The sequence below is a fragment of the Oncorhynchus masou genome, chromosome 16 (assembly GCF_036934945.1).
Source record: "Oncorhynchus masou masou isolate Uvic2021 chromosome 16, UVic_Omas_1.1, whole genome shotgun sequence".
NCBI classification, from domain to species: Eukaryota; Metazoa; Chordata; class Actinopteri; order Salmoniformes; family Salmonidae; genus Oncorhynchus; species Oncorhynchus masou.
Window position 1 is genome coordinate 43,673,334 of NC_088227.1, and position 14,568 is coordinate 43,687,901.

General features: G+C 44.0%; 1 pseudogene; it reads left to right on the plus strand.

Annotated features, from left to right (window-relative positions):
- LOC135557327 (basic proline-rich protein-like) overlaps window positions 1-8,241 on the plus strand; it is a 133,886-nt pseudogene extending 125,645 nt beyond the window's left edge.
- The last annotated feature ends 6,327 nt before the right edge of the window (window positions 8,242-14,568 follow it).

A 14,568-nucleotide genomic window follows, 5' to 3' on the forward strand; every position in this document is an offset into this window, starting at 1 on the left:
TAAGAAGACACAGTGATATAGAGGCCTAAAGGCAGAGACAATAAGAAGACACAGTGATATATACTGTAGACCTAAATGCGGAGACAATAAGAAGACACAGTGATATAGAGGCCTAAAGGCAGAGACAATAAGCAGACACAGTGATATAGAGGCCTAAAGGCTGAGACAATAAGAAGACACAGTGATATATACTGTAGGCCTAAAGGCTGAGACAATAAGAAGACACAGTGATATATACTGTAGGCCTAAAGGCAGAGACAATAAGAAGACACAGTGATATATACTGTAGGCCTAAAGGCAGAGACAATAAGAAGACACAGTGATATAGAGGCCTAAAGGCAGAGACAATAAGAAGACACAGTGATATAGAGGCCTAAAGGCAGAGACAATAAGAAGACACAGTGATACATACTGTAGGCCTAAAGGCAGAGACAATAAGAAGACACAGTGATATAGAGGCCTAAAGGCTGAGACAATAAGCAGACACAGTGATATAGAGGCCTAAAGGCAGAGACAATAAGAAGACACAGTGATATAGAGGCCTAAAGGCAGAGACAATTAGAAGACACAGTGATATAGAGGCCTAAAGGCAGAGACAATAAGAAGACACAGTGATATAGAGGCCTAAAGGCAGAGACAATAAGAAGACACAGTGATATATACTGTAGGCCTAAAGGCAGAGACAATAAGAAGACACCGTGATATAGACTGTAGGCCTAAAGGCAGAGACAATAAGAAGACACAGTGATATATACTGTAGGCCTAAAGGCAGAGACAATAAGAAGACACAGTGATATAGAGGCCTAAAGGCAGAGACAATAAGAAGACACAGTGATATATACTGTAGACCTAAATGCGGAGACAATAAGAAGACACAGTGATATAGAGGCCTAAAGGCAGAGACAATAAGCAGACACAGTGATATAGAGGCCTAAAGGCTGAGACAATAAGAAGACACAGTGATATAGAGGCCTAAAGGCAGAGACAATAAGAAGACACAGTGATATATACTGTAGGCCTAAAGGCAGAGACAATAAGAAGACACAGTGATATAGAGGCCTAAAGGCTGAGACAATAAGCAGACACAGTGATATAGAGGCCTAAAGGCAGAGACAATAAGAAGACACAGTGATATAGAGGCCTAAAGGCAGAGACAATAAGAAGACACAGTGATATATACTGTAGGCCTTAAGGCTGAGACAATTAGAAGACACAGTGATATATACTGTAGACCTAAATGCGGAGACAATAAGAAGACACAGTGATATAGAGGCCTAAAGGCAGAGACAATAAGAAGACACAGTGATATATACTGTAGGCCTAAAGGCAGAGACAATAAGAAGACACAGTGATATAGAGGCCTAAAGGCTGAGACAATAAGAAGACACAGTGATATAGAGGCCTAAAGGCTGAGACAATAAGAAGACACAGTGATATAGAGGCCTAAAGGCAGAGACAATAAGAAGACACAGTGATATATACTGTAGGCCTAAAGGCTGAGACAATAAGAAGACACAGTGATATAGAGGCCTAAATGCTGAGACAATAAGAAGACACAGTGATATAGAGGCCTAAATGCTGAGACAATAAGAAGACACAGTGATATAGAGGCCTAAAGGCTGAGACAATAAGAAGACACAGTGATATAGACTGTAGGCCTAAAGGCAGAGACAATAAGAAGACACAGTGATATAGGGGCCTAAAGGCTGAGACAATAAGAAGACACAGTGATATAGAGGCCTAAAGGCAGAGACAATAAGAAGACACAGTGATATAGACTGTAGGCCTAAAGGCAGAGACAATAAGAAGACACAGTGATATAGAGGCCTAAAGGCTGAGACAATAAGAAGACACAGTGATATAGAGGCCTAAAGGCAGAGACAATAAGAAGACACAGTGATATATACTGTAGACCTAAAGGCAGAGACAATAAGAAGACACAGTGATATAGACTGTAGGCCTAAAGGCTGAGACAATAAGAAGACACAGTGATATATACTGTAGACCTAAAGGCAGAGACAATAAGAAGACACAGTGATATAGAGGCCTAAAGGCTGAGACAATAAGAAGACACAGTGATATATACTGTAGACCTAAAGGCTGAGACAATTAGAAGACACAGTGATATAGAGGCCTAAAGGCAGAGACAATAAGAAGACACAGTGATGTAGAGGCCTAAAGGCAGAGACAATAAGAAGACACAGTGATATAGAGGCCTAAAGGCAGAGACAATAAGAAGACACAGTGATATATACTGTAGGCCTTAAGGCTGAGACAATTAGAAGACACAGTGATGTAGAGGCCTAAAGGCAGAGACAATAAGAAGACACAGTGATATAGAGGCCTAAAGACTGAGACAATAAGAAGACACAGTGATATATACTGTAGGCCTAAAGGCAGAGACAATAAGAAGACACAGTGATATATACTGTAGGCCTAAAGGCAGAGACAATAAGAAGACACAGTGATATAGACTGTAGGCCTAAAGGCAGAGACAATAAGAAGACACAGTGATATATACTGTAGGCCTAAAGGCAGAGACAATAAGGAGACACAGTGATATATACTGTAGGCCTAAAGGCAGAGACAATAAGAAGACACAGTGATATATACTGTAGACCTAAAGGCAGAGACAATAAGAAGACACAGTGATATAGAGGCCTAAAGGCAGAGACAATAAGAAGACACAGTGATATAGAGGCCTAAAGGCTGAGACAATAAGACACAGTGATATAGAGGCCTAAAGGCTGAGACAATAAGACACAGTGATATAGAGGCCTAAAGGCAGAGATAATAACCTCTTATAAATTCAACCACAGCTTTGTTTCATCACAAAACCGGAGAGCAACATCTGTCTGGTGAAGTCCACAAAGCATATTGCAGGTAACAAATAGTTGCATGGTGAAACAAGGTTAATGTTTCCTACATTTTCGGACTACTGAACAACTATTGATTTAGAACACAGGAGAGTTACTGCAAGTCGCATTGAAAACAGGCTCCACTATTCCAGCAACATTTCTACATCATCTTTTCAGTTTTACTTAGTCTTATATAATGACAACTAAAAGATACCAAAAACAATTTAGTCCAATCAATGTATACTACATATGATGTATGCAGTCCATTGTATATGCAGTCCATTGTACGGATTTCAGTGTGTGTGTGTGTGTGTGTGTGTGTGTGTGTGTGTGTGTGTGTGTGTGTGTGTGTGTGTGTGTGTGTTCGTGTGTGTGTGTGTGTGTGTGTGTGTGTGTGTGTGTGTGTGTGTGTGTGTGTGTGTGTGTGTGTGTGTGTGTGGTGTGTGTGTGTGGTGTGTGTGCGTGTGCGTGTGCGTGTGTGTGTGGTGTGTGTGTGCATGTGTGTGTGTGTGTGTTCGTGTGTGTGTGTGTGTGTGTGGTGTGTATGTGAGTGGAGAGGACATGGCGAGACATGAATTAGAATAGATGAGGGAGGGAGGGAGGGATTAGCATCACCAGCTAGTTTACCTCGTTAGTTTAGTCATGGATAGGCCTTTAAAGGAGTGTTTATCTCTATATGACCAACTAGGGATGTCACTGCTTATGAGCTAGAATTGTATTCAGAAGACACTGCAGGGGCGGACTGGCCATCTTGAATTTCGGGCCAGTGGGCCAGTATGACTTGTTTGTTTTTTTGTGCAAAATTATAAACATCTGGCTAATAATGGGAGCCTCAAGGGAAAAAAATATGCCGGTGTGTTAGAAATGCCAGGGCCGATTTCTGATCCCAGTCCGCCCCTGGTGGTATGTATGTCTGTGGCTGAATTGCTGTTTGGCTCTGGTATCTGGCTATTGATTTCATTGATCCTGGGGATTGTTGAAATGGACAGACCAGTACATCATTTATCAGATGCTCACCTTGACAATCACATTACTCTCTGCAACGCTATTAGGCATTGACATGAATTGCATTTCTCAGTCATCGTTCTTACTGGACAGGACTGGGCTGGATTGGACTTGCGAAGGACACAACTGCAGAGCATCAATCCCAGTCAATGTAAAACATAGTACATTTTGTCTTCTACGTTTTTATCTTTTACCAAACCCACTCGGGCAGAAATATGAATGCATCCACAATGGCAGAAGCAAAAGCTTTGCCTATAATATGTTGTTCTGTTAATTCCATTGTCCTGCTGCAACAAGCAGGAGTCAATCACCTTAGTCTACAGAGGGTTATAAAGGCTGGATTTAATGCGTAACGGCCGAAGCGTTGAGGAAACTCCTCGTAAACAAATGTAAAGGTATTTTTTTCCCCGATTGAGTCGACGTGTGCAGCGTTTACCACGAATGAAGAGTCTCAACGACAGCGGAGAAAAATGACCGTTAATTGTCAATCATGCTACAGTATAAATCGGTTCCTCAGCATTACGGATTGAATAGAGCTCTCAGTCTAAACAGGCAGCCTGACTAACTGTAACTGTAAATGACCTGCTGCTTGATTACTGACAGAACACATCTCTCTCTCTCTCTCTACTCATTGGCCAGTTTATTACGGTTCAGTCGAATAGTAACTGAATGCCTCGATGCCTGTCTGCCTGCTTTATATAGCAAGCCACGGCCATGTGACTCACTGTAGGAGCGATCCATTTTCATGAACGGCGTTGTGTACCTAATAAACTGGCCACTGAGTGTGTGTGTGTGTATATATATATATATATATCATTGCCTTTACTTGATAGCTACCGACACAAATAGCTAGCTAGAACAGTGTTAATAAGATAAATTCATTAAAAAGATTAAAAACATATATATATATATATATATATATATCTCCTTCCCTCTTTTCATGACCTTCAGGTGATGGCAGAACTGTTAGCATCAGGGTCTAGCTCTTGTCAAGTTTCTGTGTAGCCAAACATGACAGGATCCCCTGTTTTGGGGGATCACTGTCAATTATTTACCTTTTAATTATGTTGTAATTACCTTTCAAATAAGTCATAATGTAGTGATAATGACTCACTGTGTGTAGTTCTTGCCTGTTTGCTCTACTTCCTAGGGAACATTCCGCCTCAGATACATTACATTCTGGTATTTGTAGTTCTTGCCTGTTTGCTCTACTTCCTAGGGAACATTCCGCCTCAGATACATTACATTCTGGTATTTGTAGTTCTTGCCTGTTTGCTCTACGTCCTAGGGAACATTCCTCCTCAGATACATTACATTCTGGTATTTGTTGTTCTTGCTTGTTTGCTCTACTTCCTAGGGAACATTCCGCCTCAGATACATTACATTCTGGTATTTGTAGTTCTTGCCTGTTTGCTCTACTTCCTAGGGAACATTCCTCCTCAGATACATTACATTCTGGTATTTGTAGTTCTTGCCTGTTTGCTCTACTTCCTAGGGAACATTCCTCCTCAGATACATTACATTCTGGTATTTGTTGTTCTTGCTTGTTTGCTCTACTTCCTAGGGAACATTCCGCCTCAGATACATTACATTCTGGTATTTGTAGTTCTTGCCTGTTTGCTCTACTTCCTAGGGAACATTCCGCCTCAGATACATTACATTCTGGTATGTGTAGTTCTTGCCTGTTTGCTCTACTTCCTAGGGAACATTCCTCCTCAGATACATTACATTCTGGTATTTGTAGTTCTTGCCTGTTTGCTCTACTTCCTAGGGAACATTCCTCCTCAGATACATTACATTCTGGTATTTGTAGTTCTTGCCTGTTTGCTCTACTTCCTAGGGAACATTCCTCCTCATAGATATACCATTCTGGTCTTTATTCTGTAACTGTATACTACAATGTACCATCACTATACGGTATTACAAGTTTACACTGTTTCATCACCCACTAGGTTTTGATAGCGGCAGGGTAGCCTAGTGGTTAGAGCGTTGTACTTGTAAACGAAAGGTTGCAAGTTCAAACCCCCGAGCTGACAAGGTACAAATCTGTCGTTCTGCCCCTGAACAGGCAGTTAACCCACTGTTCCTAGGCCGTCATTGAAAATAAGAATTGTTTCTTAACTGACTTGCCTAGTAAAATAAAATAAAAAAATAAATAGCCTGGACCACCAGTCTGTTTTAGCTAACATTCCACTTCTTGCACTCTGTGTCATTGTCAAACAGAGTAGTTGTGTTTGGCTAAATGGGAACAAAGTGGTGTTGCTTCTACACTTAAAATATGAATCTGAAAGCGCTCATAAAATAGATTAATTTCAGGTAGTTGCTGATTGCATTTTTTCATTCTGAACATGACGAACCTCTGTCTCTCTGATGCACGTCTTGTTTAGACAACGATCACCGGTAGCTATTTGTACCCTGGCACTGTTGCAAATGGTGCCCTATTTCCTATTTGGTGCCATATTTTTGAGCAGATCCCTATTGGCCCCTGGTCAAAAGCAGTATACTATGGGAATAGGGAGCCCTGTTCAATAGAGAGCCTTGGCTTGTTAAACGTCCTGTAATCTTCTTAAAGAGAGGTTTAATCACAGCTCTCCTATAACTCCTATAACTCAATCAACTCACTCATCACAGTCTGGACAGGGTCTCGTTGCTGGAGAAATAGACAGAATTAGAGGTGAGGAGAGAGACAGAGAACGATGTCTGATTGCTCTGATTAACCTGGTCAACACATGATAATCACTGACTAACAGAACACAGAACACTGTCCCTCTGGTCTGATAGCTCTGATCAGACTGGTCAACATGTGATAATGACTTGGAGGACATATTGGTATGGCAAACAGTGCCAGTATATCCTCCGAACAATGGCTTCGAGGGCATGATCACTTTAATACAACGGTTTACCAACATATTCAAATAATGATTGACATATTTTCATTAAAAACGTTATTTTTATGAATATTATTATTATTTTCCTCTTCCTCATTCACCACCTCCTCCTCCTCCACCACCACGCCCTCCTCCTCCTCCACGCCCTCCTCCTCCTCCACCACCATCTCTTTCTCCTCCTCCTCCACCACGTCCTCCTCCTCCTCCACCTCCTCCACCATCTCTTCCTCCTCCTCATTCACCACCTCCTCCTCCACCATCTCTTTCTCCTCATCCACCACCTCTTCCTCATCCTCCTCCAACACCTCCTCCTCCTTCACCACCTCTTCCTCCTCTTCCACCACATCCTCCTCCTCCAGCACCTCTTCCTCATCCTCCTCAACCACCTCCTCCTCCTTCACCACCTCATCCTCCCCTCCCTTATCCTCCCCCGCCTCCTCTACCACCACCTCAAGCTCTACTCCTTACTCCTTCCCCTTCTACTCCTCCTCCTCCTCCTCCACAACCTACTCCTCCTTCTCCTCCTCCACCACCATCTCATCTTCCTCCTCCTCCTCCTCCACCACCTCCTCATCCTCTTCCACCACCTCTTCCACCTCCTCCTCCTCCTCCTCCTCCACCACCTCTTCCTCCTATTCCACCACCTCCTCCTCCTCACTTTTCCTCCTCCTCCTCCACCACCTCATCCTCTCCTCCCTTATCCTCCTCCTCCTCCTCTATACTATTGTGGCTCTACAGTGTTAAGATGCACACTGTAACTTCCAATCCTCACAGTTACATCATGTAGCACAAAAAAGAAAAACACAGCATTCATCGTCTGGTGTGTCTGATGTGGGTCAATTAACCTATTCGAAGAATGGATGAACAGAGCAGAGGAGAGGAAGAGGGTAGGGAGAGATGCATCACCATTTCTTCCTCCTCCTCCTTCACCACCTCTTCCTCCTCATCCTCCACCACCTCTTCCTCCTCATCCTCCACCACCTCCTCCTCCACCATCTCTTCCTCCTCCTCCTTCACCACCTCTTCCTCCTCCTCCTTCACCACCTCTTCCTCCTCCTCCTTCACCACCTCTTCCTCCTCCTCCTTCACCACCTCTTCCTCCTCCTCCTTCACCACCTCTTCCTCCTCCTGCTTCACCACCTCTTCCTCCTCCTCCTTCACCACCTCTTCCTCCTCCTCCTCCTCCACCACCTCTTCCTCCTCCTCCTTCACCACCTCTTCCTCCTCCTCCTCCACCACCTCTTCCTCCTCCTCCTTCACCACCTCTTCCTCCTCCTCCTCCACCATCTCTTCCTCCTCCTCCTTCACCACCTCTTCCTCCTCATCCTCCACCACCTCCTCCTCCACCATCTCTTCCTCCTCCTCCTCCAGCACCTCCTCCTCCTCCTCCTCCACCACCTCCTCCTCCTCAAGAACCCAGCCCAACAGTGTTTAACAACACCACAATAACACTCAGTCTATTAGAAGCTGACAAAGCACACCCACAGTAACGGTCAATGTAATCAATTACATAACCTGGGCCTCGCCAGGCAATTCCACTACTCTCCTGTGCAGACAGGTATGGTTAATTGAAGGCCCATCTCTCCTCTGCTCTGTTCATCCATTCTTCTAATAGGTTAATAGACCCACACCAGACAATGGTTCACAAACAGTTATTTTCAGACCATGTTCTGAGTGTGTCGTAATTCACTTGTCGCATGGTGGATTTTATAAAAGTATCCTGGTCATGGATGAATGCTGTGTGTTTCTTTTTTGGTGCTACATGTTGTAACTGTGAGGATTGGAAGTTACAATGTGCATCTCAACACTGTAGAGCCACAATAGTAGAGAGGAGAGGAGAGGAGAGGAGGGGGAGGAGAGGAGAGGAGAGGGAGGGGAGGGAGAGGAGAGGAGAGGAGAGGAGAGGAGAGGGAGAGGAGAGGAGAGGAGAGGAGAGGAGGGGAGGGGAGGGGAGGAGAGGGAGAGGAGGGAGGAGAGGAGAGGGAGAGGGAGGAGAGGAGGAGAGGAGAGTTACAATGTGCATCTCAACACTGTAGAGCCACAATAGTAGAGAGGAGAGGGGAGGGGGAGAGGAGAGGAGAGGAGAGGAGAGGAGAGGGAGAGGAGAGGGAGAGGAGGGGAGGGGAGGGAGGGGAGGGGGAGGGGGAGGGAGGGAGAGGAGAGGAGAGGAGAGGGAGAGGAGAGGGGAGGAGAGGAGAGGAGGAGGAGAGGGGGAGGAGGAGGAGGGGAGAGGAGGAGAGAGAGAGGAGAGGAGAGGAGAGGAGGAGGGAGAGGGGAGGGGAGGGGGGGGGGAGGGAGGGAGGGGAGGGGAGGGGGAGGGGAGAGGAGAGGAGAGGAGAGGAGAGGAGAGGAGAGGAGAGGAGAGGAGAGGAGAGAGGAGGAGGAGGAGAGTTACAATGTGCATCTCAACACTGTAGAGCCACAATAGTAGAGAGGAGAGGAGAGGAGAGGAGAGGAGAGGAGAGGAGAGGAGAGGAGAGGAGAGGAGAGGAGAGGGGGGGGAGGGGGGGAGGGGAGAGGAGAGGAGAGGGGAGGGAGGGAGGAGAGGAGGGAGGGGAGGGGGAGGAGAGGGAGAGGAGAGGAGAGGAGAGGAGAGGAGAGGAGAGGAGAGGAGAGGAGAGTTACAATGTGCATCTCAACACTGTAGAGCCACAATAGTAGAGAGGAGAGGAGAGGAGGGGAGAGGAGAGGAGAGGAGAGGAGAGGAGAGGAGAGGGGAGGGGGGAGGGGAGAGGAGAGGAGAGGAGAGGAGAGGAGAGGGGAGAGGAGAGGAGAGTTACAATGTGCATCTCAACACTGTAGAGCCACAATAGTAGAGAGGAGAGGAGGGGAGAGGAGAGGAGAGGAGAGGAGAGGAGAGGGAGGGGGGGAGGGGAGGGGAGGGGAGGGGAGGGGAGAGGAGAGGAGAGGAGAGGAGAGGAGAGGAGAGGAGAGGAGAGGAGAGGAGAGGAGAGGAGAGGAGAGGAGAGGAGAGGAGAGGAGAGGAGAGGAGAGGAGATAATATAATTGAATAGAAGTAAATACAATAGAAGAGACGAGAATAGAAGAGAATAGAAGTGAAGAGAATAGAATACAACAGAATAGAATATAAAATGCATTAGTATCATAAAAGAGAATAGAAGAGAAAAGAATAGAATAGAAAAGAAGATAATAGAAGTGAACCGAATAAAAGAGAATATAATATGATAGAAGAGACTCAAAGAGAATAGAAAGTTCTTTGGTGTCCATATCACGCACCAACACGGTCGTGAAGAGGACACCAACACGGTCGTGAAGAGGACACCAACACGGTCGTGAAGAGGACACCAACACGGTCGTGAAGAGGACACCAACACGGTCGTGAAGAGGACACCAACACGGTCGTGAAGAGGACACCAACACGGTCGTGAAGAGGACACCAACACGGTCGTGAAGAGGACACCAACACGGTCGTGAAGAGGACACCAACACGGTCGTGAAGAGGACACCACCACGGTCGTGAAGAGGACACCAACACGGTCGTGAAGAGGACACCAACACGGTCGTGAAGAGGACATCAACACGGTCGTGAAGAGGACACCAGCACGGTCGTGAAGAGGACACCAACATGGTCGTGAAGAGCACACCAACACGGTCGTGAAGAGGACACCAACACGGTCGTGAAGAGGACACCACCACGGTCGTGAAGAGGACACCAACACGGTCGTGAAGAGGACACCAACACGGTCGTGAAGAGGACACCAACACGGTCGTGAAGAGGACACCAACACGGTCGTGAAGAGGACACCACCACGGTCGTGAAGAGGACACCAACACGGTCGTGAAGAGGACACCACAATGCCTCTTTTCCCTCAGGAGGCTGATAAGATTTGTCATGGGGGGCACCTCAAAAAGTTCTACAGCTGCACCATTGAGACCATCTTTTAACTATCTGCGTCGCCGCTTGGTATGGCAGCTGCTTGGCATCCAACCGTAAGGCACTGCAGACCTAATACAAGCGGTACTAATACACCAAGTCGGGAACAAACAGGATCCTGAACACCTTCTACCCCTGAGCCATCAACCTCCCAAAAACAATGTTAGTCAAATAGCTACGTGGCCGTTATGATGCTTGCACCCCTTTATTGGCATGGGAAACGTGTTAACATTGCCAAAGCAAGTACCTGTTGCCGAGTAACTTTACCCCTACCTACACAACCAGGCACAAGTTTTAGAACACCTGCTCATTCAAGGGTTTTTCTACATTGTAGAATAATTGTGAAGACATCAAAACTATGAAATAACAGATATGGAATCATGTAGTAACCAACAACAACAAAAAGTGTTAAACAAATTTTTTACAAATATTTTATTTTTTGAGATTTATTCAAATAAGCCACCCAAAATGGCAACTTTCAGGATTGAATCAAACCACTGTATTTTTGATTCACCGATATTTTTTCTGCTTAAAGGCAAGCCAGACCTGTTTTTTTATTATTATTCATAAACACTTCCCTTTACCCTTAGTATTATACAAGATCATAGCATTTTTATAATCTACTAATTGGTGCTGAAAAAGGAATGAATATTATTGTATTTACATTCTCTTTCTTTGATCCCTGATATTCTGAACTGTTCTCTTCATATATTCTAGTGAGTATGTCAAGATCATTTACATTAAAAGGTACATCACATTTAAAGTGATGGCTTTACATAAATTGAATGAAAACTCCACGAGAAAAGCTGTTGGCCAGCAAAGTGAAAGGCTTTTCAGAAGTTTAATGAAATGTCCTTAGTTCGCACAAGGGAACCACACCTGCAAAGCCCGTTACGCTCCTGCATAAGATCAGTCTGAATACCTACTAGTGGGAAATGTGTAGTGAAGGCGTGCATTTCAAACATACCTTATTACCTTATTATGGGTAGGAGTTAGAGGGGACATAGAGACAACATGTATTATTCTGGGTAGGTGTTAGAGCTGGACATAGAGACAACATGTATTATTCTGGGTAGGTGTTAGAGCTGGACATAGAGGCAACATGTATTATTCTGGGTAGGTGTTAGAGCTGGACATAGAGACAACATGTTTTATTCTGGGTAGGTGTTAGAGGGGACATAGAGACAACATGTATTATTCTGGGTAGGTGTTAGAGCTGGACATAGAGACAACATGTTTTATTCTGGGTAGGTGTTAGAGGGGACATAGAGACAACATGTATTATTCTGGGTAGGAGTTAGAGGGGACATAGAGACAACATGTATTATTCTGGGTAGGAGTTAGAGGGGACATAGAGACAACATGTATTATTCTGGGTAGGTGTTAGAGGGGACATAGAGACAACATGTATTATTCTGGGTAGGTGTTAGAGCTGGACATAGAGACAACATGTATTATTCTGGGTAGGTGTTAGAGCTGGACATAGAGACAACATGTTTTATTCTGGGTAGGTGTTAGAGCTGGACATAGAGGCAACATGTATTATTCTGGGTAGGTGTTAGAGCTGGACATAGAGACAACATGTATTATTCTGGGTAGGAGTTAGAGGGGACATAGAGACAACATGTATTATTCTGGGTAGGTGTTAGAGGGGACATAGAGACAACATGTATTATTCTGGGTAGGTGTTAGAGGGGACATAGAGACAACATGTATTATTCTGGGTAGGAGTTAGAGGGGACATAGAGACAACATGTATTATTCTGGGTAGGAGTTAGAGGGGACATAGAGACAACATGTATTATTCTGGGTAGGTGTTAGAGCTGGACATAGAGACAACATGTATTATTCTGGGTAGGAGTTAGAGCCGGGCTTATGGACAACAATCCATATCAAAATAAATTGCCTGAATTGATGTGATAATGATAAATAGAAGTATAAGTTTACAACATCAATGTGGACCCCAGTTTTTATTTATTATGCTTTAAACTACTACTACTGGTTTGATGGTTGCAGGCATCAATTCTCCCCTTCACAATCACTCATATTAGCAAACGTATTTCATTTCAAACTTCAACATTTCTCTAGTATAGGCTACTTTTCGTAATGAACGATATAAGTGAAATGCTTGCACATAAGTGATCGGTATGGTTGGTGTCAATAACTTTTCATAAAGTACCTTTCTCTGGTAACTTTTCTATGAGCTGCTCTTTCTCTCAGTGTGGAAGAGGATTAAAGACAAGAGGCTCTAATCCGTAGAAAAGGTCAATGACTGGATCGTCTTTGTAATTAGTGTCATGTATATTTAGGACTCGCAGACCTTGAAAAGGGCAAATAAAAGAAGGTAACAAAAATAAATGGTAAAGAGTTTTAATTGCCCCGTCCTATTCAGATGCTATGATTTTAGACTAGAAGTTCAGTAGGCTAACCTTTCCTCCTCGGCCGCGTTTCACCTCGGTGAACGAGAAATGGTTTCAAAACGTACCTCCACCATACGTCGGATAGTTCAAGCTGCAGCGTCTATATATCAAGCCGAGGACATGAATCCAGAAGATGTCCATGATATAGTGCCACGTTTGTCATCGAATGTGATGATATGACATGCGAGCTACCAGATTAACCAGTAAGAGGTCAAAGGTGAGGAGTGAGAGTGATGACTATATACTTGACAGAGACCCCAGTGCATAAACTCCCATACATCTTGTTTTAGTTATCATCCCATTGAATCTGGGCTGACACTGACTGAGAGAAGTGTAGCAACTATCTACTGCAGTAATGAACTGAGATGAGGTTGTTTTTTTAAACCACATTAAACACAGCGTAAAGTTTGCATATTATCAAAACATTGTTATTACTATTGAATTAGTTTGAATTAATTGTGAAACATGCTAATTTCAAATTGCTACCAAGTCTTCTGGAGAAAATAAATCAAACGAAGCTGAATCAAAAGGAGCTGAATCCAAAGGAACTGAATCAAAAGGAGCTGAATCAAAAGGAGCTGAATCAAAAGGAGCTGAATCAAAAGGAGCTGAATCAAAAGGAACTGAATCAAAAGGAGCTAAATCAAAAGGAGCTGAATAAAAAGGAACTGAATCAAAAGGAGCTGAATCAAAAGGAGCTGAATCATAAGTAACTGAATCAAAATGAGCTGAATCATAAGGAGCTGAATCCAAAGGAACTGAATGAAAAGGAGCTGAATCAAAAGGAGCTGAATCAAAAGGAGCTGAATCAAAAGGAGCTGAATCAAAAGGAGCTAAATCAAAAGGAGCTGAATCAAAAGGAACTGAATCAAAAGGGGCTGAATCAAAAGTAACTGAATCAAAAGGAGCTGAATCAAAAGGAGCTGAATAAAAAGGAGCTGAATAAAAAGGAGCTGAATCAAAAGGAGCTGAATCATAAGTAACTGAATCAAAAGGAGCTGAATCATAAGGAGCTGAATCCAAAGGAACTGAATCAAAAGGAACTGAATCAAAAGGAGCTGAATCAAAAGGAGCTGAATCAAAAGGAGCTGAATCAAAAGGAGCTGAATCAAAAGGAACTGAATCAAAAGGAACTGAATCAAAAGGAGCTGAATCAAAAGGAGCTGAATCAAAAGGAGCTGAATCAAACGGAGCTGAATCAAAAGGAGCTGAATCAAAAGGAACTAAATCAAAATGACCTGAATCAAAAGGAACTGAATCAAGAGCTCAAAAGGTTTCCTTCCATAACTCTCTATTCTCTCTCTCTTCCCCTCCTCTCTCTCTTCCTCCCTCACTCCTCCCTCCTCCTTCTGTACCATTGCTCTGCTGCTTCTCCGCCCTAAACTATAAAACCTTGAGAGTATGAAATGTATAACCTGGTTATGGATGGAGCGTCTCATAACCCAGTGTGACTAATTTGTTTCTTCCATCCGTGGCTAACAAGAGATAATGTACTCATGTGT